General features: G+C 41.2%; 1 protein-coding gene and 1 pseudogene across 2 annotated transcripts in view; both read left to right on the top strand.

Moving 5' to 3' along the window:
* LOC141162608 (perforin-1-like) overlaps window positions 1–21,923 on the top strand; it is a 59,984-nt gene that overhangs the window by 30,769 nt on the left and 7,292 nt on the right. The window contains exon 1 of one of the 2 annotated variants that reach the window (XM_073648880.1): window positions 17,878–18,084. The exons of the other annotated variant lie outside the window; for it this stretch is intronic. The gene's annotated coding sequence lies outside the window, so the exon portion shown is untranslated. Of the gene's footprint in view, window positions 1–17,877; window positions 18,085–21,923 lie in introns of those variants that run through there. 2 annotated transcript variants of the gene reach the window in all.
* Window positions 9,582–15,119, top strand: LOC141162723 (up-regulator of cell proliferation-like; annotated as a pseudogene).

Raw genomic sequence — 21,923 nt, 5'->3', positions numbered from 1 at the left:
ATTGATATTGTCTTTTTATTCCACTGCGACCTCCACCACTCTTCCAAGGGGCATTGATATTGTCTTTTTATTCCACTGTGACCTCCACCACTCTTCCAAGGGGCATTAAAACCGTCTTGTTAAGCTACTGTGACCTCCACGTCTCTTCCAAGGGGCATTGATATTGTCTTTTTATTCCACTGCGACCTCCACCACTCTTCCAAGGGGCATTAAAACCGTCTTGTTAAGCTACTGTGACCTCCACGTTTCTTCCACAGGGCATTGATATTGTCTTTTTATTCCACTGCGACCTCCACCACTCTTCCAAGGGGCATTAAAACCATTTTGTTAAGCTACTGTGACCTCCACGTCTCTTCCATGGGGCATTGATATTGTCTTTTTATTCCACAGCGACCTCCACCACTCTTCCAAGGGGCATTGATATTGTCTTTTTATTCCACTACGACCTCCACCACTCTTCCAAGGGGCATTAAAACCGTCTTGTTAGGCTACTGTGACCTCCACGTCTCTTCTACGGGGCATTGATATTGTCTTTTTATTCCACTGCGACCTCCACCACTCTTCCAAGGGGCATTGATATTGTCTTTTTATTCCACTGCGACCTCCACCGCTTTTCCAAGGGGCATTGATATTGTCTTTTTATTCCACTGCGACCTCCACCACTCTTCCAAGGGGCATTGATATTGTCTTTTTATTCCACTGCGACCTCCACCACACTTCCAAGGGGCATTGATATTGTCTTTTTATTCCACTTCGACCTCCACCACTCTTCCAAGGGGCATTAAAACCGTCTTGTTAAGCTACTGTGACCTACACGTCTCTTCCACGGGGCATTGATATTGTCTTTTTATTTCACTGCGACCTCCACCACTCTTCCAAGGGGCATTAAAACCGTCTTGTTAAGCTACTGTGACCTCCACGTTTCTTCCACAGGGCATTGATATTGTCTTTTTATTCCACTGTGACCTCCACCACTCTTCCAAGGGGCATTAAAACTGTCTTGTTAAGCTACTGTGACCTCCACGTCTCTTCCATGAGGCATTGATATTGTCTTTTTATTCCACAGCGACCTCCACCACTCTTCCAAGGGGCATTGATATTGTCTTTTTATTCCACTGCGACCTCCACCACTCTTCCAAGGGGCATTAAAACCGTCTTGTTAGGCTACTGTGACCTCCACGTCTCGTCCACGGGGCATTGATATTGTCTTTTTATTCCACTGCGACCTCCACCACTCTTCCAAGGGGCATTGATATTGTCTTTTTATTCCACTGCGACCTCCACCGCTCTTCCAAGGGGCATTGATATTGTCTTTTTATTCCACTGCGACCTCCACCACTCTTCCAAGGGGCATTGATATTGTCTTTTTATTTAACTGCGACCTCCACCACTCTTCCAAGGGGCATTAAAACAGTCTTGTTAAGCTAATGTGACCTCCACGTCTCTTCCACGGGGCATTAATATTGTCTTTTTATTCCACTGCGACCTCCACCACTCTTCCAAGGGGCATTAAAACAGTCTTGTTAAGCTACTGTGACCTCCACGTCTCTTCCACGGGGCATTGATATTGTCATCTTATTCCACTGCGACCTCTACCACACTTCCAAGGGGCATTAAAACCGTCTTGTTAAGCTACTGTGACCTCCACGTCTCTTCCAAGGGGCATTAAAACCGTCTTGTTAAACCACTCTGAACTCCACAGCTCTTCCAAGGGGTATTTAAATGTTGTTTTTAATTACCTCTAACCTCCACGACTCTTCCAACAGGCATTGCATTTCCTTCTAATTTTAGTCAGCTTTTTCTTTTCAATGCATAGGCGAACACTAAGGGAGACCCACTCCCCAATAATGGGTAGAAGGTTTTTAGTACGCTGTAATCCACGTCTGTTTCAAGGGGCATTGCAGTTCCTCATAATTTTTGGAAAGCCTTCCATTCACTGCTTAGGCCAACAGTGTACAGGAGACCCAGTTGCTATAAATGCAAAAAATGGTTTAGTTAAGGCCCTCTGACCTCCATGTCACTTCCAAGGGGCATTGGAGTGCTTCGAAATTTTTGGTAGGCATTGCACTCACTGTATGCCCTATAACTGTGTAGCCGAACCGCTCCTTTTGGTACAGAAATATATCCTACAAGACATGTGTGGTTGACTGGCCTGATATTGATGTGAATGGTCCCTGTTCCTCCTCTCTTTCTCCTTTGCCACCACCTCATCCATCATTCATCACCTGAAGCTTTGTTTTAACGGGAGTCATAGAACTGGGATAGTAGCAGGAAAACATCCAGCAATCCTCGGAGGAGGTAGGATATGCGCCAAAACGCTGACCACCTCAGGCCTAGCCGCTACTACATACATGCGCTTGCATTCTAAGGAACAGAAAGCTAAGGAGATGGAGGGCCTCATGATCATGAATAATTTACTCGTTATGTAGGAGGCCGACCACTGCTGCTGCCTATTTTCTGAACTTTGTGTTGAAGCCGGATTGACCCAGGACCCGCAATCCTCTATGTCTGGAGGACATGTTGCATCCCAGTGTCCAACTGTGTCCTGGCTTCCACAATATTAACCCAGTGTGAAGGCGTCAGTGAGATGGACCATCCATGGCCACATTCACTTGTCCACGTGTTTGTGGTTAGTCTGTCCTTCCCACTAAATGCACAGGTAATGTTTTGGTATGAGCACTTGTGTATAAGGCGCACCGGGACAAATAGGGGCGGCTGGGGACCGTTTATGGACACCCGGCCACCCCATGGCGGCTGGGGACCGAGTGTGGACACCCGGCCGCCAGGCGGCTGGGGACTGAGTATGGATACCAGGCCGCCGACGCAGCCATGATATGGTGGCCAGCGTCTGCCTCCACAAGCCTAAAAGGCCTCATTTCAAGTGCAAGCAAGATAGCAGTATGATATTGCAGCCTGGGGATCGGTGGGTGGCAGACTGCACACTTACGCTTGCATTAAAAAAAAACAAAGCAGATGCTAACTTCTATCATCATCATGCTCCTCACCTTGGCACTCTCAACTACCCTGATGGAGAAGCCAGGGCCCACCGGAGGAGTCTGGTTGTCCGGTGGGCTCGGCCAATGCTGCTCTAAAGCAGGCCAGGCTAAGAAAAGTGTGGGGAAGGTTACCGGGACAAATAGGGGCGGCTGGGGACCGAGTGTGGACACCCTGCCGCCGGGCGGCTGGGGACTGAGTATGGATACCAGGCCACCGACGCAGCCATGACATGGTGGCTGGCATCTGCCTCCACAAGCCTAAAAGGCCTCATTTCAAGTGCAAGCAAGCTAGCAGTATGGTATTGCAGCCTGGGGGTGGGTGGGTGGCAGGCTGCACATTTGCGCTTGCATTCCAAAAAAAACAAAGCAGATGCTAACTTCTATCATCATCATCATGCTCCTCACCTTGGCACTCTCAACTCCCCTGATGGAGAAGCCAGGGCCCACCGGAGGAGTCTGGTTGTCCGGTGGGCTCGGCCAATGCTGCTCTAAAGCAGGCCAGGCTAAGAGAAGTGTGGGGAAAGTTACCGGGACAAATAGGGACGGCTGGGGACCGAGTATGGACACCCGGCCGCCCCCTGGCGGCTGGGGACCAAGCGTGGACACCCGGCCGCCGGGCGGCTGGGGACTGAGTATGGATACCAGGCCGCCGACGCAGCCATGACGTGGTGGCCAGATTCTGCCTCCACATGCCTAAAAGGCCCAATTTCAAGTGCAAGCAACCAAGCAGTATGGTATTGCAGCCTAGGGGTGGGTGGGTGGCAGGCTGCATACTTACGCTTGCATTGCAAGGAATGGTGGAGGTACAATTGAACACTGCCCTGGGACAAGGACTTGCACGGGGATAGTTGCAAGTCTGCATCTTCTGTTGCAGCAAGGATCACTTCTGAGGGGCACACTTTTAGGGAGTTACCTGGGTGTCAGAGATGCTTCCAGGGGTCTTCCCCATGCTGTTCCCATGTCTTTTCAGCACTGTATGCATGTGTCACACAGCACATGGCCAGATAAGGTTGTAAAATGTTAAAATGACATTTCCCGGTGAATGCATTTGTCACGGTTGAAAGCAATACAAAAGTGCAAAAACGCATAAAAATGCTACTTGTGAACATAGCCCAAGGTGTGGAGGAGTATTTTTGTTTTTGGTTATTTATTTTAACTTATACACAAGTCTTTACCCTGGAAAGGATGTTCCTTAACATATTTCACAGGAAAGCAGTTTCAGTTTCGTTTTTGAACGTTTTATTGTGAGCCCGTAAAAGTGGCTTAATACCTCTGACCACGTTGTTGACAGCAGTGACCGGGGGTCAGAAATGCTTCCTGGGCTGATCCCCATGCTGTCCCCATGTCATTTGAGCACTGCCACTATCGTTTTGGGCACTTTTTAGGCTTTCTACAGACTTCCGGGGGTGCCTCCGCGAAAATGCTCGGGTCTCCCATAGACTAATATTGGGCTCGTTGCTCGGGTCGAGCACCCGAGTATCACGGTGAGCTGGGCCCGAGCTTCGAGCACCCGAGCATTTTAGTGCTCGCTCAACACTTCTTCACATTAATATTTTTGAGACAGAATTATTTTTCCTAGGAAGTTAGAAGGGTTAAAAGTTTATCACAAATTTCTAATTTTTCCAACAAAATATACAAAACAATGACAACACTTCAAAAACTGCACCCCTAAAAGTGCTCAAAACAACACTCAAGAAGTTTATTAACCCTTTAGGGGCTTCACCAGAATTATAGCAATGTGAAAGGAAAAAAAATCAAAGTTTTACTTTTTCCCACCAAAATATTTAATTAATTAAAATAATTTGGAAAAATTGACCATATAATTTGATGTGCAGTTTCTACTAAGTAAGCTGATACCTCATATATGGTGGAAAATTACTGTTTGGGTACATGGCAGGGCTCGGAAAAGAAGGAGCACCCTTCAACTTTTAGTGCGCAAAATTGGCTAGAATAGATAGCGGATGCCATGTCATGTTTGCAGAACCCGTCATTTGCCTACACAGTGGAAAGCTCCCACAAGTGACCCCATCTGGGAAAACTAAACCACTCAAAGAACTTATCTAAAGGTGTGGTGAACACCTTGAACCTACAGGTGCTTCACAGAATTTTAGAACGTTGAGCCGTGAAAATAAAAAATCACATCATTAACACAAAAATGTTGCCTTAGCCCCAAATTATTTATTTTCACAAGGGTAAGATGAGAAAATGAACCCCATAATTTGTTGTGTAATTTCTCCTGAGTACACGGATACCCCATATGTAGTGGAAAACTACTGTTTGGGTGCATAGCAGGGCTTGGATGGGAACGCATACCATTTGACTTTTGGAGCGCAAAATTGGCTGGAATCGATAGCGGATGCCATGTTGTGTTTGCAGAGCTCCTGAGCCTAAACAATGGAAAGCCCCCACAAGTGACCCCATTTTGGAAACTACAACCCTCAAGAAACTTATCTACAGTTGTGGTGAGCACCTTGATCCCACAGGTGTTTCACAGAATTGTATAAAGTTGACCCGTAAAAATGCATTTTTCCAGCAAAAATGTTACTTTAGCCTCAGATCTTTCCTTCTCACAAAAGGTAACAGGAGAAAATATGTTGTGCAAATTATCCTGAGTACACCAATACCATATATCTGGTGGAAAACTACTGTTTGGGTGCACAGCACGGCTCGTGAGGAATGGAGCGTCAATTGAATTCTTGAGCCTAATTGTGGCTGGAATACATTGCTTATGCCATCTCACATTTGAAGAGCTCCTGAGATGCCAAAACAGCATAAATCCTCACAAGTGACCACATTTTGGAAACTACTCCTCTTAAGGAGTTTATCTAGGGGTGTAGTGAGCATTTTTAACCTTTAGGTGATTCATAGAATTGTATAACATTGGGCTGAATCAATGGAAAATTAAAACATTTTTCACTAAAATGTTGCTTTAGTCCCAAGTTTTTAATTTTCATGAGGGATAATATAAAAAATGAAACCTATATTTGTTACGCAATTTCTCCTGAGTACGCCAATACCCCACATGTGGTCGAAAACTGCTTTTGAGGCACAATGGAAAGCTCAGAAGGGAAGGAGAGCCATATTGGAGTTCAGATTTTGCTGGAATGGTTTGATGGTGCCATGTCACATTGGCAGAGACCCTGATGTACCAAAACAGCAGAACCACCCATAAGTAACCACATTTTACAAACTGCACCGCTCAATAATTTCATCTAAGGGTGCAGTGATCATATTGACACCATAGGTGCCTCCCAGAATTTTATACCATTGGGCGGTGAAGAAAGAATAATTAAATTTTTACCACAAAAATGTTGTTTTAGCCCAGATTTTACATTTATTTTCACATGGGGAAATGAATAAATCTGTCAACAAAATTTGTCCCACAATTTCTGCTGATTGTAGCAATACCCCATATGTGGCTGTACAGTACTGCTTAGCCACACAGCGAGACATGGGAGGGAAGGAGCACTATTTAACTCTTGGAGAACAAAATATCTTAGAATAGTTAGCGGACTCCATATTCAGAGTACCTAAGTCCCAGAAGAGCAGAAACCTCCCTCGAGTGACCCCATTTTGGAAATTATACCCCTCTGGGAATTTATCTACAGGAGTAATGATGATTTTGACTCCATTAGTGGTTTCCAGAAATAAGCAGTAGTGGATGTTGCTGAGTGGAAATTGCAAATCTGCCATTCTAGTGCCCATATATTTCAATGCCCAGTACATTATACTGCCCGTACACTGCAGTGCCCAGTACATTGCAGTTATCAGCACATTGCAGTGCCCAGCATATTGTAGTGCCTGTACGTTGTAGTGCCCCTACATTGTGCCCAACTCGTGCTTCTGGAGACATGGACCCGTAAATTAGGCGGGCTCTCATTGCTACAGAAATGCCAAACATATGGACACTAAGTGTGGTTTAGGCATATTGTGGGGCTCAGAAGGGAGAGGGGCATTAGGATTTGGGAGTGCAGAATTTGCTGGATTTATTTTGGGGGGAGAGGAGCTATATCTTTTTTTGCAGCACTTTTGTGCTAACGAGGAAACCCCCTATATTTCTGTTAACAGAAGACGGGCCTGAGTGTGAACTTTCTTTTGTGCATTGAGTTTGATGGGAACATTTTACATAACTTCTGGGATCACATTTATCCTGCGCTCTACGCTGAAAACTTACATCGGGGTTTCCATCTAAATCTCCGAGTGACGTGATTCAGTTTAAAGCCCTGAGGGATCCATTCACTATAATGAGGCAGCAAAGTTACTCTGGACTTCATCAGGCCTCTGTTCAGTGGTGTCCTTCTTTTCAGAAGTGCACAAAACTGTGGCTGACGGCACTTTTATGCACACTTAAATAGACAGACACTGTCGCATCACAGGTCAGACTGTGTCTACGGTGACTTCATCTGCCTCATTATAGGAATCTTCTGCAGAGGTTCCGTCTGAATCACGTATTACAGAGATTTACATGGAAACCCCGGTGTAAGTGCTCAGCGCAGAGCGCAGGTGTCACGAAGTGTTAAATGATTTGTGACGGCCTTGTCATTTTTGCTGTTTATATGCTGTTTTTTCCTTTTGGGCAATCAGGGGTTAATGTCCGTCTTCCTGGCCAAGCTTGATGTGTCGATTGTTCAGCTGAAGTGGGTGGAAATTCTTGCTCCACCTTATAAATAGTCTCAAGCCCCTTCAGCTGATGTTGGTGTTCAGTTAATTCTGCCTAACCTGGAGTGAGGAGGAGGAGGAAGAGGAAGAGGAGGAGGAGGAAAGGAGATGAGTCTGTTGTCTGGAGAAGTTGGAGATGTTAGAGATTTATCTTGGGATTGCTGCTTGCTGTTTGGCTGAGTGTTTTCCTATCCTCTATCCCATTTAGTTTACCTACCCTTTCTTTCCTGGTGTTTTCTTTTGTGGCTATGAGTGTATTTTCTGGTGAGCTTGCTATTTCTGTTTACCCTATCTGTTTTCCCTGTCTGTCGCAGTATTATTCTATTTGTACTGCCTTCCTCCCTGGGGGAGAGGGGGTCACCGGTAGGGCCTGCGCATATGATAGGGAGACGCTGGTGGCTCAGGCCTCCTCACTTTCAGAGGTACCCCTGAGATAAGGGAAAGTCAGGGCCCCCTTAGTGTGACAGGGGCAGGGACAGGTCTGGGTCCCAACTCGCTGCCATTTCCCATTTTTGCCATTTACGGCGTGACAGCAGAATAAATGTGTTTGAGCCTTACAGCAATCTTTAGGAGGCAGAATGAACAAATCAACAGCAGATGAAATTTTATTTATTTTTTATGACGTTCTTCATTCAGTATCAGTGATTAGATGACTTTATTCTTCGGGTTGGTACGATTACAATGATACCAGATTTATATAGTTTTTTTATGTTTGGTTGCTATCACACACTAAAAGATGCTTTTTTATTTTGAGAGCTATAATTTTCCCCAACAGGGTCATGTGAGAGCTTGTTTTTTGTGGGACGAGTTGACGTTTTTATGGGTACCATTTTTGGGCACATAACATTTTTAGATCACTTTCTATTCTGATTTTTGGGAGGCAGAATGAAAAAAATCCAGCAATTCAAGAACTGTTTTTTGGGGGGTTATTTCATTTCCAAGTGTGGTAAAACTGATAAGGCAGCTTTATTCTTCAGATCAGTACGATTACAGTGATACCACATGTGTATAATTTTTTAATTTTTTGCCACTTTTACACAATAAAAACTATTTTATATTAAAAAAAAAATTGTTTTTGCTCTGCTTTATTCTGAGGGCTATAACTTTTTTATTTTTCCGCTGCTGGAGCTGTATGGCGGCTTGCTTTTTGCAGAAGATGGCATTTTCACGTACCATTTTTATTTCAGTTCAACTTTTTGATTGCGTTTTATTCTACTTTTTGTTCGGCGTATGATGAAAAAGCATAGTTGTTTGCCACATTTTTTTTTTTTTTTACGGTGTTCACTGAAGAGGTTAACTAGTGTGACAGTTTTATAGATCGGGTCGTTCCGGATGCCGAGATGCCAAATATATGTACTATTTTTTACATAAAGGTATACTATTCTTTTAATTTCTTTTCTTTTTTATTTTGTGTTTTTTTTTTAATATTTTACAATTTTTTTTTACTTTTTTTTTTTTTACTTAGTCCCTTTAACATTTTTTACTGTGATTGCTGGTATAATGTATTGCAATGCAACAGTGCTGCAATTCCTTTTACGCGTCAGTGCTGAACTGACAGAAGCCTCTTAAACCCTGCTCCTGACATGGTCTAAAATGCTTGCCGTAGCTGGCTCGCCAGACCTCAGGTTGCCAAGGGAACAATCAGACCCTCATGATGATGTCACGGGGTGCCGATCGGAAAGGAGAGGAAGCCCCCTCCTTTTCCCAGTTTTTCTAAATGCCGTGATCGAAATTGATCGCGGCATTTAGGGGGTTAAAATGCACGAGGCAGTGTGGGCACAGCTCCAAGCAGTGACAGCTGGGTCTTGGCTTCACCTTGAGCTGAGTTCCCATCGGAAATCGACTTGGCACTTCTCATGTGCCCTGCATGATTGCAATGATGTACCCATATGTCAAACGTTTGGAACCCCTATCCGACCATGACATATGGGTATGTCAAAGGTCGTAAAGGGACTAACACCTCAATTTTTTAAAGCATTCTTACTTTGCAACATTGTTTCCACACCTGCCTTTTGTTTGTATAATACTGAACATATAAATGTGTGTTCGGCTGAGGGCGCAGATAGAAGGGAATGAGTCATTTCACACACGTCAACTGACAGACTATGTCCTTTAAAAACAAAAAGATTGGGTGTGCTAAAATTTAAGATACCCCATTCTCCCATTCTTCTTTATTGATATCTGGTGTCAGGGAAGAATCAGGAAAATCCCATACACAATGTCAATCCCTCATTTAGGAAGTAATATATAAACCCTTTTTGTGAGTGTGGGGTGGTGGGGAGGAGAAACTGCATTTTATTAAAATTTTGGTACCTTTCAACCAATCATATAGTGACTGTTAGTCTGTGTGTTGTCACAAGTCATTAAGCCGATAAGACAAAAAAAGGCCATAATTTGCATTAATTATAAAAAAATATTTAGATTTGAGAGTCCTCAGTGGTTGATACCTTTTAATGTTTAACTGAAAAGATGGTAACAAATTGAAAGCTTTCCAGACTACTCAGGTCTGATGAAGAGACCTGAGTAGTCTGGAAAGCTTGCAATTTGTTACCTCTTTTCAGTTAGACATTAAAAGGTATCAACCACTGAGGACTCTGAAATCTAAATATTTTTCTATCTACTGGCTAACGCGGTACAAGAATATATATTTTCCCTATATCATAAATTATAAAAGTGTTTTTTTTTTGTTTCATTTTCCTTTTTTTAAATTTTACAGTTACGGCATTTAATAAAGGGTGCTGGGTCACGCATTCTGTATATTAGACCTGTACACCTGTGCAGCCCATATAACCAATGTTATAGTTTTCAAGCATAAAAGTTTATCTGAACTTTCCTTTGTCTTATTACAGGAGGCTCCTCTACACTTTCAGACACTCTGGAGCTTCTAGGATTGAGAAAATACTTAACATCTAAACTTATAGTCAGTGACATTTTGGATATCGGGCTGGACACCATGAAGAATACCAGATGTAATACTGTTGAAGATATTCCCTGGTATTTTTTACAAAAAAATCATGGCCCTTAATCCATCAACAAGAAGAACGACTGTAGAGGAAACAGAAGACCATGAAAAATTGCGTAGAAACGATAGTGACTTTCTGTTTGATGAAGACACGGCAGAAGTCCCCATCCACCCACTGGATGTTGTGTGCGCCATCTTGCATTGTTCCGATAGCTTTTTACAGCAAGAGATAATGTCAAAGATGTCCGTGTGCCAGTTTGCTCTTCCCCTGTTGCTCCCGTGTGGTGATGGGAAGACATTTACCTTCTTGCTTTGGGCAATGAGAGACATTGTAAAACGATGGAGACCACGAGCATTAACAGAAAACAGAGGTTTTAGAGAAGACAATTTGGTGAACATTAGTGTGCCGGTTTTCTCTTTCGTGAGACTGGGGGATTGTAGTGTATCAAAATCTAAAGTTCTTAACAGCATTCTGAATCGGGGACAAACACCCTATGACCATTTTGTGAACCCAGACATGGAAAGTGGGAACGTTCAGAAAACTCTCTCGTGGCTTAGTTGAAATTTTTCACTTTTTTCCTGGTGGAACAAATTCTTATCCAGAACCTTTTGCTGTTAGTAATTTACATGGAGACATTTCTAATAATAGGAAACCATTCACCTTCTTAACAGAAGCGTCATCAGCTGTTTTTATTTTTGGCAGAGAACTTACAGATAGAAATGTCAAGTTTCTGTCAGAATATCAGAGTAAAGATGTCACATTTTACCTACTTCCCGAGAGGCAAGTTGACAAGCCCATTGAGGACACGATCGACACCTTCCAGAATTGTAGAATTCTAAACGGAAGGAATACAGCAGATTTGATCAGGAAACTGCAAAACTACATTGAAAACTTTTCAAAAAGACAGTCTCATCATTTAAGCCTGATTGATATGTCACGCACAGCTCATCACCTTGGCATAGAGGTGGATGAATTCAACGCAAAATGCCAAGAAGCTAAAAATCACGCTCTGTCAATCACTCAAGAAATAAAGGATGTGGCTGACTATAAAAGCAGAAGATTAAAATTGCAGGGGGGAGCTCTGGAAGAAATTGTCTAAAACTGAAAAAGAAATATGCCGAATGAAAGACCAGGGTAAAATGAAGAGTACGGATTACAAATTGTTGAGGCAATGCAATGAGATACAAGAAAAACAATATAACAGTGAGGTCCACAAATTCATCAATGTGATGACAAAATCCAATGTAGTAGAAAGACGGTATTTTTTTAAATGGATGAAACTCTTTCTTGATGCTATTGCTAGAAAGAATATATCAATTCTACGTGAGGATTTGAAAAAGAAAATCACCAATCAAAATTCTAATGAACCTGAACTAAAAATTTTACGTCAGAAAATTTCCGAGAGTTCTTTAGGGTTGGAACATTTTCTGCGAGAGATGAGCCAATTTTATGAGGCTGAGTGCTCCATGGTCAGAGAAAGAAAATTATCATCAAATCAAAGACAATTCAATAATCTCCCAGAAATAGCTGCTAATCTCCTGTTGGATGGGTTCCCGCTGGAGCTGATGGATGGAGATGCCTCCAACATTCCCTTACAGTGGATAACTGATGTCCTGACTGAACTGGATAACAAGACAGGGAGAAAATGTAGGATGAGGGTGATAACTGTGCTGGGAGTGCAAAGTTCAGGGAAGTCCACCCTCCTGAACACCATGTTTGGTCTGCAGTTCCCTGTGGCCAGTGGTAGATGCACTCGAGGAGCCTTCATGACTCTGATTAAAGTGAAGGAGAATTTCCCAGAGGCGTTTAGCTGTGAATTTATTTTGGTGATTGATACTGAGGGGTTAAAAACTTCTGAACAAGAATCTTTAGCAGATAATTATGAACATGATAATGAGTTGGCCACACTTGTGGTTGGGTTGAGTGACATCACCCTTGTTAACATATCGATGGAAAATGTATCAGATATGAAGGACACCATACAGATTGTGGTCCATGCATTCCTTAGAATGAAAGAAGTTGGAAAAAGACCGAACTGTCACTTTATACATCAGAATGTTCCAGATATTTCTGCTGATTATAATAATATGACCGCACGAACAAAGCTTCTAAAAGATTTGAATGAAATAACAAAGCAGCAGAAATGGAAAAAAGGTCAAAACTGTTGAAGTTTACTGATATTATTGACTACAATCCAGAAACCAACACGTTCTACGTTCCTAATCTTTTTCTCGGGACACCACCAATGGCATCGGTTAGTTCTGGGTACAGTGAAAACATCTCTACAACAGCCGGGATCTCCTGCCCCTCAGGAATTAAACACGTTTCATGAATGGATTAGGAGTTTATGGATGGCTGTGAAATATGAAAGTTTCATTTTCCATTTCGGGAATGTTCTAATAGCAGAAGCATATGATAAACTGTTAAGAAGATATTCCGAACTAGAGTGGAACTTCAAAAAACAGGTTCAGCTGTGGTGGGTAGAGCAAGAAAACAGAATTAAGTATCAGTTACAAAATAACACTGCGATAGAAGAAATAGAGAAATCTGTTAAGACTTCAGGGGAACAAATGTTGGACAAGGAGCAAGCTCAAATCACCCAGGAGTTGGAAAATATATTTAGCAGTGGTCAGAATAATGTTCGCCTTATTGAAAGATACAAGGAAGAGTTCAGCGGTTATTCAAAATCTCTTACACAGGACCCCAATGTTTTTATTTTAACAAAATTTTGAGAAACTGTTCAAATGAACAACAGAAGACGTGAGATTCAAAAGATGCAAAGTGGTATCCAAGAGATCATTGAAGACACAATCTTCAGTTATTTGAAAATAACTGAGAAAAAGCAGAAAAATGTGACTGATAATCAGCTGAAGGAACAATATGAAATTATTTGGGGAAATATATTGTCCAGTTTATATGTAGGTCAGGTGGAGAGTGAAATATTAGAACAACTGAAACGAGAGATGAGAAATAAAGGTTCTGCGGTAAACGAAATACTGCAGAATGTAAGGTCACTCTCTAGCAGGATATGGACAGGGATTATTTAAGATGGAAAAGTCTTACATTGATCGCACTATTTTGTCTAAACTTAAAGACATCATATTCTTTACAAAAGATTGCTTTATATGAGGTGTACCTAAAGTTACATGTTTTTGGGAGAGCTGTCCCTCACTTTCAGAAGATGCATGATAACTATTGCTCAAAAAATGATCCAAACAATTTTTTAGACCACTTGAAAACGAGGTATTTTTCAATCTTCAAAAGCAAGTTCCAAATCGAGGATGAATTGAATTAGAGAGCTTAAAGCTTCTGCCAGCAAACTCTTAAGCCTGCAATAAAAGTGCACATCCACGAGAATCTTGGGAGAAAAATTGTAGATTCCATTACAGCACGGATGGAGTCAAAGAATTTTCAGTTTAATGTCCTAAAGGTGCTCCTGGAAAGGAAAGACTTTCACAGCTATGCCAAATACATTAATGAACACGAAATGTACATAAGAAACTGGATTTCAGTATATGTTGTAAAGAGGTATGAAGATTCTTCAAAATTACACATGCTGATTCAAGATCTCATCTCTTCAATTTGTAAAAAGATTCAATTCGCTTTGAGAGATCCATATGTAAAGAAGAGTCCAGATATATTAACATTTTTTGACAGATTTTCCAAAATTGTAAGCAATTTTGTGGTGTTAGCACAAAAGGACATGAAACTTATGTCTTTCCAAAATACTGTGAAGATCCCTCAGTTTTCCCATGATGTGGAATTGTTTCTCAGTGAGTTAGAGAAAGAATTAATATCAGACATGAAATCTGTGAACATTGAATCACTTCTCGATAATTTAAAATTCCCTCCTCGAGAAGAATTATTCAAGATCGTGATCGGATGTGGCAAGAAATGTCCATTTTGCAGAGCTCCCTGCGAGTCTGGAGGCTTTAATCACAGGGAACATTTTTCATCGGCTCATCGACCAAAGGGACTGGCTCAATATACCTGGTCAGACTGCAACGCTCTCTGTAACTCCATCTGCACCACCGATGTGCTCTCCAATGACATGTTCATAAATCCAGACACAGGAGGAGAGTGGTGCTATTACAAAGAATATCGAAGAATCTATCCAGAATGGAGAATTCAACCTGACACAAGTATAGAAGATTCAGACTACTGGAAATTTGTTCTCATGGAGTTCAATGCCAAATTTGCTGAACTCTATTTTGCCGAGCCAGCTGAAATCCCAGATCTCTGGAAGACAATTACCCAAGATCAGGCTCTCTGCAGTTTAAGACAAGCTTACAATATTTAGATCAAATTAAGTAAGATCATTGTGTAGCTACGTGATAGGAAGTTACATGTACGAAACTGGTTTTTAATAATGCTCGTTAAACGTTCATGAAATTTCAAGATGTTTTCAAAATGGAAGAATGCAACGTGTTTCTCATACACGAATGTAGAGTTCTGAATTAAAGTGACTTTTATTGGCTCTAGTAAAATACCAAAAAATTATACATGCTATTCTTTGATATCACTATAGTACGGTATTTCCCAAACTTTAGTTCTCACGACCCCCAACAGGTCATGCCTTCAGGGTTTCCATAGTATTGCACAGGTGAGAGAATTCCCGAATGTCTTGATGATACTTCCATAATCTGTGCAATACTAAGGAAATCCTAAAAACATGACCTGTTGGGGGTCGTGAGGACTGGAGTTTGGGAAACACTGCTATAGCCCCAAAGATGCCCAGATTGTACAAGTAATAGACATTGAGCAGGATCATTGAGGACGTATTTGATCAAAACTTGTTGTAATTAAAAATGATTAACATTTAATGAACATTTGTTTTCTTGTATTATTTTTAAAGCTAAACACAAAAATCTCAAAAACGTATTATAATTACCAATTCCAGTCACTGCCTTCATTACACCTGGTTCTAAACAATCATTGAAAAATCAGACAAGGAGTTGTATAGAAGCAACAACAGAATGTAGTATTTCACAATACTACAAAATAGCAAGTCTTTCCATGTTTGAATCCTCAACTAAAAGATTTATGAGGACGGGATCATATACCTGCAGATTTATATACTTATCACAAGTGAAATAAAACATTAATGCATCAAGAGGTTTGTGAGGTTTCATTGATATACAACCTTGGAGTGTAAAATATTAATCAATACCTTCGCATGTATTGTCTCAAAAGGGGAAAATTTTGTTTTCTAAAATGAAAAAGTAGATTTGCAGCTAGCTTTTTCAAAGATTCACTGAACTTTACTCTTTTCACTGCCCTCAACCGATGATTTTATATATTCTTGCTCAACGGGCTATATAAACGACTTAAAAGATAATTATAGGTGGAAATACTACTAGTGTTATGGGCTCATCAGGCTGTGACAACCGGTTGGTCAACACTTGAGGAAGTCAAAATAGAGAAATGAAACAATTGCAATGAAAACTATGTAAGAAAACTATTTTGCTCTGAATATCTATTATAATTATGCTTTGCGTATACTTCACCATCATATTCCACAGTTCCACAACACTTTACAGACATCATCACTGTCCCCATTGGGGCTCACAATCTAAATTCCCTATCATTATGTCTTTGTACCTATTTAATAAAAAAAAAAGTGATTGTGGTTCAGAAAAGAGACTTGTACTGTTTCCCCATTGAAAAGCAGGAAAAGAATCAGAAATATTTCAAAGGTTAGACTCCTCACTAGGGCTGTGGAGTCGGTGTCCTTTTTGGGCGAGTCATAGTTACATAGTTACATAGTTTATAAGGCCGAAAAAAGACAAGCGTCCATCCAGTTCAGCCTATTTCTTGTGCACTGCAGCTATTCCGCAGCGTTGATCCAGGGGAAGGCAAAAAAAAAAAACATGCGGTATAGGCCAATTGACATCATTGAGGAAAAATTCACTTCCCGACACCAATCTGGATTAATTAACTATCACTAAGCATAAGATGTAATTTTATTGTTCTCAAGAAAGGCGTCCAGGCCTCTCTTGAACTCATTAAGTGAGTTGGACATCACCACTTCCTCTCCCAGAGAGTTCCAGAGTCTCACGGCTCTGACCGTAAAGAATCCCCTTCTATGCTGGTGCAGGAACCTCCTTTCCTCCAGACGCATAGTGTGCCCCCTCGTCTTTGTCACCATCCTTGGTATAAACAGGTCTTGGGAGAGATCTCTGTACTGCCCCCTGATGTATTTATACATGTTTATGAGGTCTCCCCTAAACCTTCTCTTTTCCAACGTAAATAGGCCTAATTTTGCCAACCTCTCTGGGTATTCTAGTCCCTCCATTCCCTTTATTACCTTAGTCGCCCTCCTTTGTACCCTCTCTAGCTCCAATATGTCTTTCCTGAGCACCGGAGCCCAGAACTGTGCACAATATTCTAAGTGCGGCCTTACCAGCGCTTTATACAGAGGAAGAACAATGTTCTCATCATATGCCCCTATTCCTCTTCTGATGCATGCCATGACTCTATTTGCCTTCGCAGCTGCTGCCTGACACTGGGCACTCCAATTTAATTTGCTATTAACCAAGACGCCCAGGTCCTTCTCCATGTCAGATTTCCCCAACGTTTTCCCATTTAATATGTATGGGTGACTGCTGTTTTTCTTTCCCATGTGCATGACCTTACATTTATCGGCATTGAACCCCATTTGCCATTTTTTGGCCCAACTCCCCAATTTATCTAAATCCTCCTGTAGCTGTGCCCTATCCTCATCTGTATTAACTACTTTACAAAGTTTAGTATCATCTGCAAATATTGCTATTTTACTATGCAACCCTTCCACTAGATCATTAATAAATATATTAAATAATATAGGGCCCAAGACAGACCCTTGAGGCACCCCGCTAGTAACCCTGAAACCCCCTGAGCTTACTCCATTGATAACCACCCTCTGCTTTCTATCACTCAGCCAGCTATTTACCCACTTGCACACATTATCCCCCAGACCAAGCATTCTCATTTTATATACCAACCTTTTGGTCAGAGATTCCGTTCAGCTAGAAACTCATTGTTCTAAGACTCAGACCAGTGAGTTTAAGAGTTGATGTTACGACGTCCATTATCAATACTCTTGCTAGAAAAACTAGAGTAATTTCCAGAAGCTCAATTCTCACAATTCAACTATCTAATGAAAACTTTATTTTGTTTCCTCCTAAAATAGATCTAAGTTTCTAATGAACAATCGTTATCACACCAGACATCTCTTCAGAATCTTAACACTTCAGCCAAGAACAAGAAGTCAAGTAATACAATACTAGGGAGGAGACCGTTAGGGAAGGGTTAGAAGAAGTGCTATTCTAATAACCATTTGCCCACAAAATAAGTTGTTTTAAATTAAGAAAAGACCATTTATGGAAGCAGTTTCATTAATATTCTTGCTATATATAGAGGGGAATTCATCTCAGGTTTTATTGTCTCTACTCAGTAGAAGTCATCTTTCGACCAGAATCATCAAGGTAAGTGTTGTCTTCAATAGTTTATAAGACCCAAATGGTTACCTAGAACCTGGGTGTGGGTAGCACATGGTAGCTCTATTACTAAAACTCTTTACGGATACCTTCAGCCAAAACTATGAGCCCCACCAATCCACGAGTTATCACCCTATCTTTGAATAGGTTGTAATCTCCAATGTTGGGAATAACAATTTAATGCAGGCACAACATGCAGCCAGGGGCCACATGCAGCCTGCTATCCAATTATTGTGTCAAAAAAATTGCTCAAAAGCAGGGATTGGCAAGCACGAATCGAGTACTATGTTCCCCAGGTCCCCTATACATCAAGAGGGTCAAGTTCCTTGATCCCTCTTTTGCACTCCAAAAAGGCAAATGTAAACCAGAGTAATGGCTCCCTATGTGTGCAACTTTCTCAATTCTATTTTAAAGGAATCTTGAAATGCACAAAATTACTACAACACCCATAGTCTTCAATGGAGAGAGTTACATGTGTGCATGGTCTTCTCCACTCTCGAGCACTGAATGGTGGTGAAGAGCACCCCCATAATCCAGATATGTGAGGGCCCTGGCAGTGCAACCCACATCTCTGTGTGATTTATGGCATAAACTTTATATTTGCCATAAATCTCTCAAAAGGTAATATTCCTTCAAGTTTCATTGTAGCCCTTAGAAATAATTCAACATGACAATGTGACCCGTAGGCTTGAAAAAGTCTTGTACCCCTGGTTTAATCCCACAGACAGTTTTGGCCTTACGGACGGAGCCCAAGTTTTGAAATCTGTCTTGACACTTTTTTGTGGGGTTAACTTTTTTTTCATTTTTTTCATTCCACTAATTTTTAGAATGTTTTTCTTTATGAAACATTTAACTTTTTTTTTAATAGTAAGTTTGTTTTCCAATCATATGTAACTTTAGCTTAAAATATTTCATTCTCAAAAGATTCTCACAATTTGTTACGCAAAATCTCCCAAGTATGGCAGGACCTCATATATGGCAGGACCTCATATATGGCAGGACCTCATATATGGCAGGACCTCATATATGGCAGCAAACCATAAGAATTGTCATTTAGCTTTTCAAGTCGAATGTTGCATTTTCAAAGCCTCTGAGGTACAAGTCTAGCAGAAATGCCCAGAAAGTGCAACTATTTTGGATCCTACAACTTTCAAGGAATTCATGTAAAGGTGTAGTGAACATTTTGACATAATAGATTTTTGCCAGAAAATAAACCAATAACACATATAAAGTTATAAACTATTATTTTGGGTACAAGCATGATTCAGAAGGTAGAAAAGCCATCTAACTTTAGGTGTGCTGATTGCGTTGAATTTATTTTCTGGCACAATGTTGCATTTTAGGGCTCTTAAGAGGTACCAGAACAGTAACCACCAAGGAGTGACACCAGTTTGAAAATGACATTAAAAGTTTCTCCTCAAGAGGTATAACAATAAGTAGCAGTTTTACTTATAACCATTCTCATCTTTACATTTTTCCAATGACGTAGCTTAGCTTTACACAGACTTGATGACACACAATAAAACCCCTTATTTACCTAAAAACATGACCCAATTCATCATTTGCATTTTCTAAATCAATTTTTGTCTGGTCTTTTATTATGTGTTGGTGGATTTTCCACCAAATCCATCAAAATGGACACACAATGTTTCATTAAACAAAAACAGCAATTCTGGCAATTTTTCTTTTTTCATGTTGGATTATAACATACGGTAATAGTTTTAGAACTTAGTCCACTACAGACATGGCCATACCGATTTCTTTATATGTTTATTTTATGGTATAATAAAGTGGTTGATGGCAATTTTTTTCTTCTTTTTTAGTATTTTTTAACATTTTAAATCATTTTTACATGTAGATTGCATGTTCATGCCATTGTACATGTAAATTGTGAAGTTTAAACTGCAGGCAATGTAGCAGGAGCAGATGGGGTGCCCGGCTATCAGAGATAACTGAAGTCGGCGAAACAACAGAATTGGTGTATTTGGTGTATAACCATCCTGTCGTACAGCTTCCAGCGTAGACTGAGATAAATGTAGATAGGAATTTCACAGCACACTCTTATTTCTGTAATGAAAATGCTTCATTTACATGTGTAGGCAATAAGCAGACATGTATTTAGACTTTAATGCAGGGCTGTGGAGTTGGAGTCGTGGAGTCGGTGCCCATTTTGGTGGAGTCAGAGTCGGAGTTGGAGACGATATAAAATAGACCGACTCCGAAAATATATAATAAATTGGGTACAGTAGTTCAATGCAGTTTGTGGGGAATATTTTTTCATAAGAATTTGGGAAAGTTATGAAATGTCCTATAAATGTCTGTCCTGTTCCTGATCTAAGCGTCTGGACTTTTAGCTGATAAAAACGTGTCCTACCGTAAATTTATCACTTAAACATGAGAGTATGATGGAGTCGGAGTTGTGGAGTCGGTGTCCTGGAAATTGAGGAGTCGGAGTCGAAGGTTTGGCTTACCGACTCCACAGCCCTGCTTTAAAGGTTGTAAAGTTTCTACTCACTCGGTTGCATTTGAGGTAGGCATGGGAAGTGGTTTAAGTAAAACATCCAGGCTGGTGATATCAGAATGATGTTATCATTCAAATAACAGCACTTGAATGATAGTCTAGGACACTGTCTAGGACACTCAGGCTGGATAGTATTCAGTATACCAGCTTAGTCTGGAGACATCAGACAGGAGGCCTGCTTACCTCCACTGATTGTGCAATAATGATACAGCTGGACTTCCTTATATCCATCATGCTACACCCCGAGGTGGGGATATGTGAGCAGCCAGTCCCACCCATCTCTCTAAAATAAAAATAATAGTTGGCACTTTGTCATTTATCGTCTTGTTTCAGTGGTGCACGTGAAGAGGTTACATACTACAGTAGAAAAGGATCCCGGCACTCACGTGTGAAGAATTAATTATTTATTCACAACAGCAAAACTTTTCAGCTCCACCAGAGCCTTTGTTTTGCTGATGTGAATAAATAATTAATTGTTCACACGTGAGTGCCGGGATCCTTTTCTACCACCCATCTCTCTGACTGCTCATAAACCAGGCCCTTGCCCCACCCTATTAACACTCTCACTACTATATGTGCTGGAGATTGCTTCCGGGCTTACAGTACTGATGACAACCACCTTCGTGATACATATCTCCCACCAATGATGTGTCCGCCAGACATCATACAAGGTTCAGGGAAGCCAGCGACATATTTTATGTTTCAACCCTATCCAGGGTCTTCATCACAAAGTCACTGTATGGCAGGTGAAGCAGGGTGCTGGAAGGACATGACTTGGGCTCAGAAGCGCCCTACTTCACCTGCCATACAGTGACTTTGTGATAAAGACCAGGGATAGGGTGGAAAAGTAACATATGTTGCTCACTTTCACCCAACTACACACTTCTGCCTGTTGCCTACATATGGAAATAAAAATGTAAGTTATTTAAATAAGAGTGTGCTGCGAAATTCTTATCTCCGTATACTAGGGGTTCACACCTCCTTCCTCTAGCACCTCCCTACCTCTAGAGTGTTCATGCCAGTTCTACTTACCTAGACAGGAATACATGACTGCTATGTAGTGAATAAAGGCATGAGCAAAGCAGCTACCTCGCTTGGACCCAGAAGTCATGTTACCACCAGACCCAGACAGTTCTTCCAGTGACTGTGACACAAAGCTGTTTTTCCCTATAATTATATAGACATTTACTTATTAGAGTTGAGTAAAAAACAAAGCATTTCAAGGTCCTGGAGCGGCCTAGTCAGTCTCCAGATCTAAACCCTATAGAAAACCTTTGGAGGGACATGAAAGTCCATGTTGCCCAGC

This window comes from Phyllobates terribilis, unplaced genomic scaffold (assembly GCF_046119375.1).
Source record: "Phyllobates terribilis strain yellow unplaced genomic scaffold, ASM4611937v1 Scaffold_9__5_contigs__length_417890890, whole genome shotgun sequence".
Taxonomy (NCBI): Eukaryota; Metazoa; Chordata; class Amphibia; order Anura; family Dendrobatidae; genus Phyllobates; species Phyllobates terribilis.
This window is presented reverse-complemented; position numbering and strand designations above follow the sequence as displayed.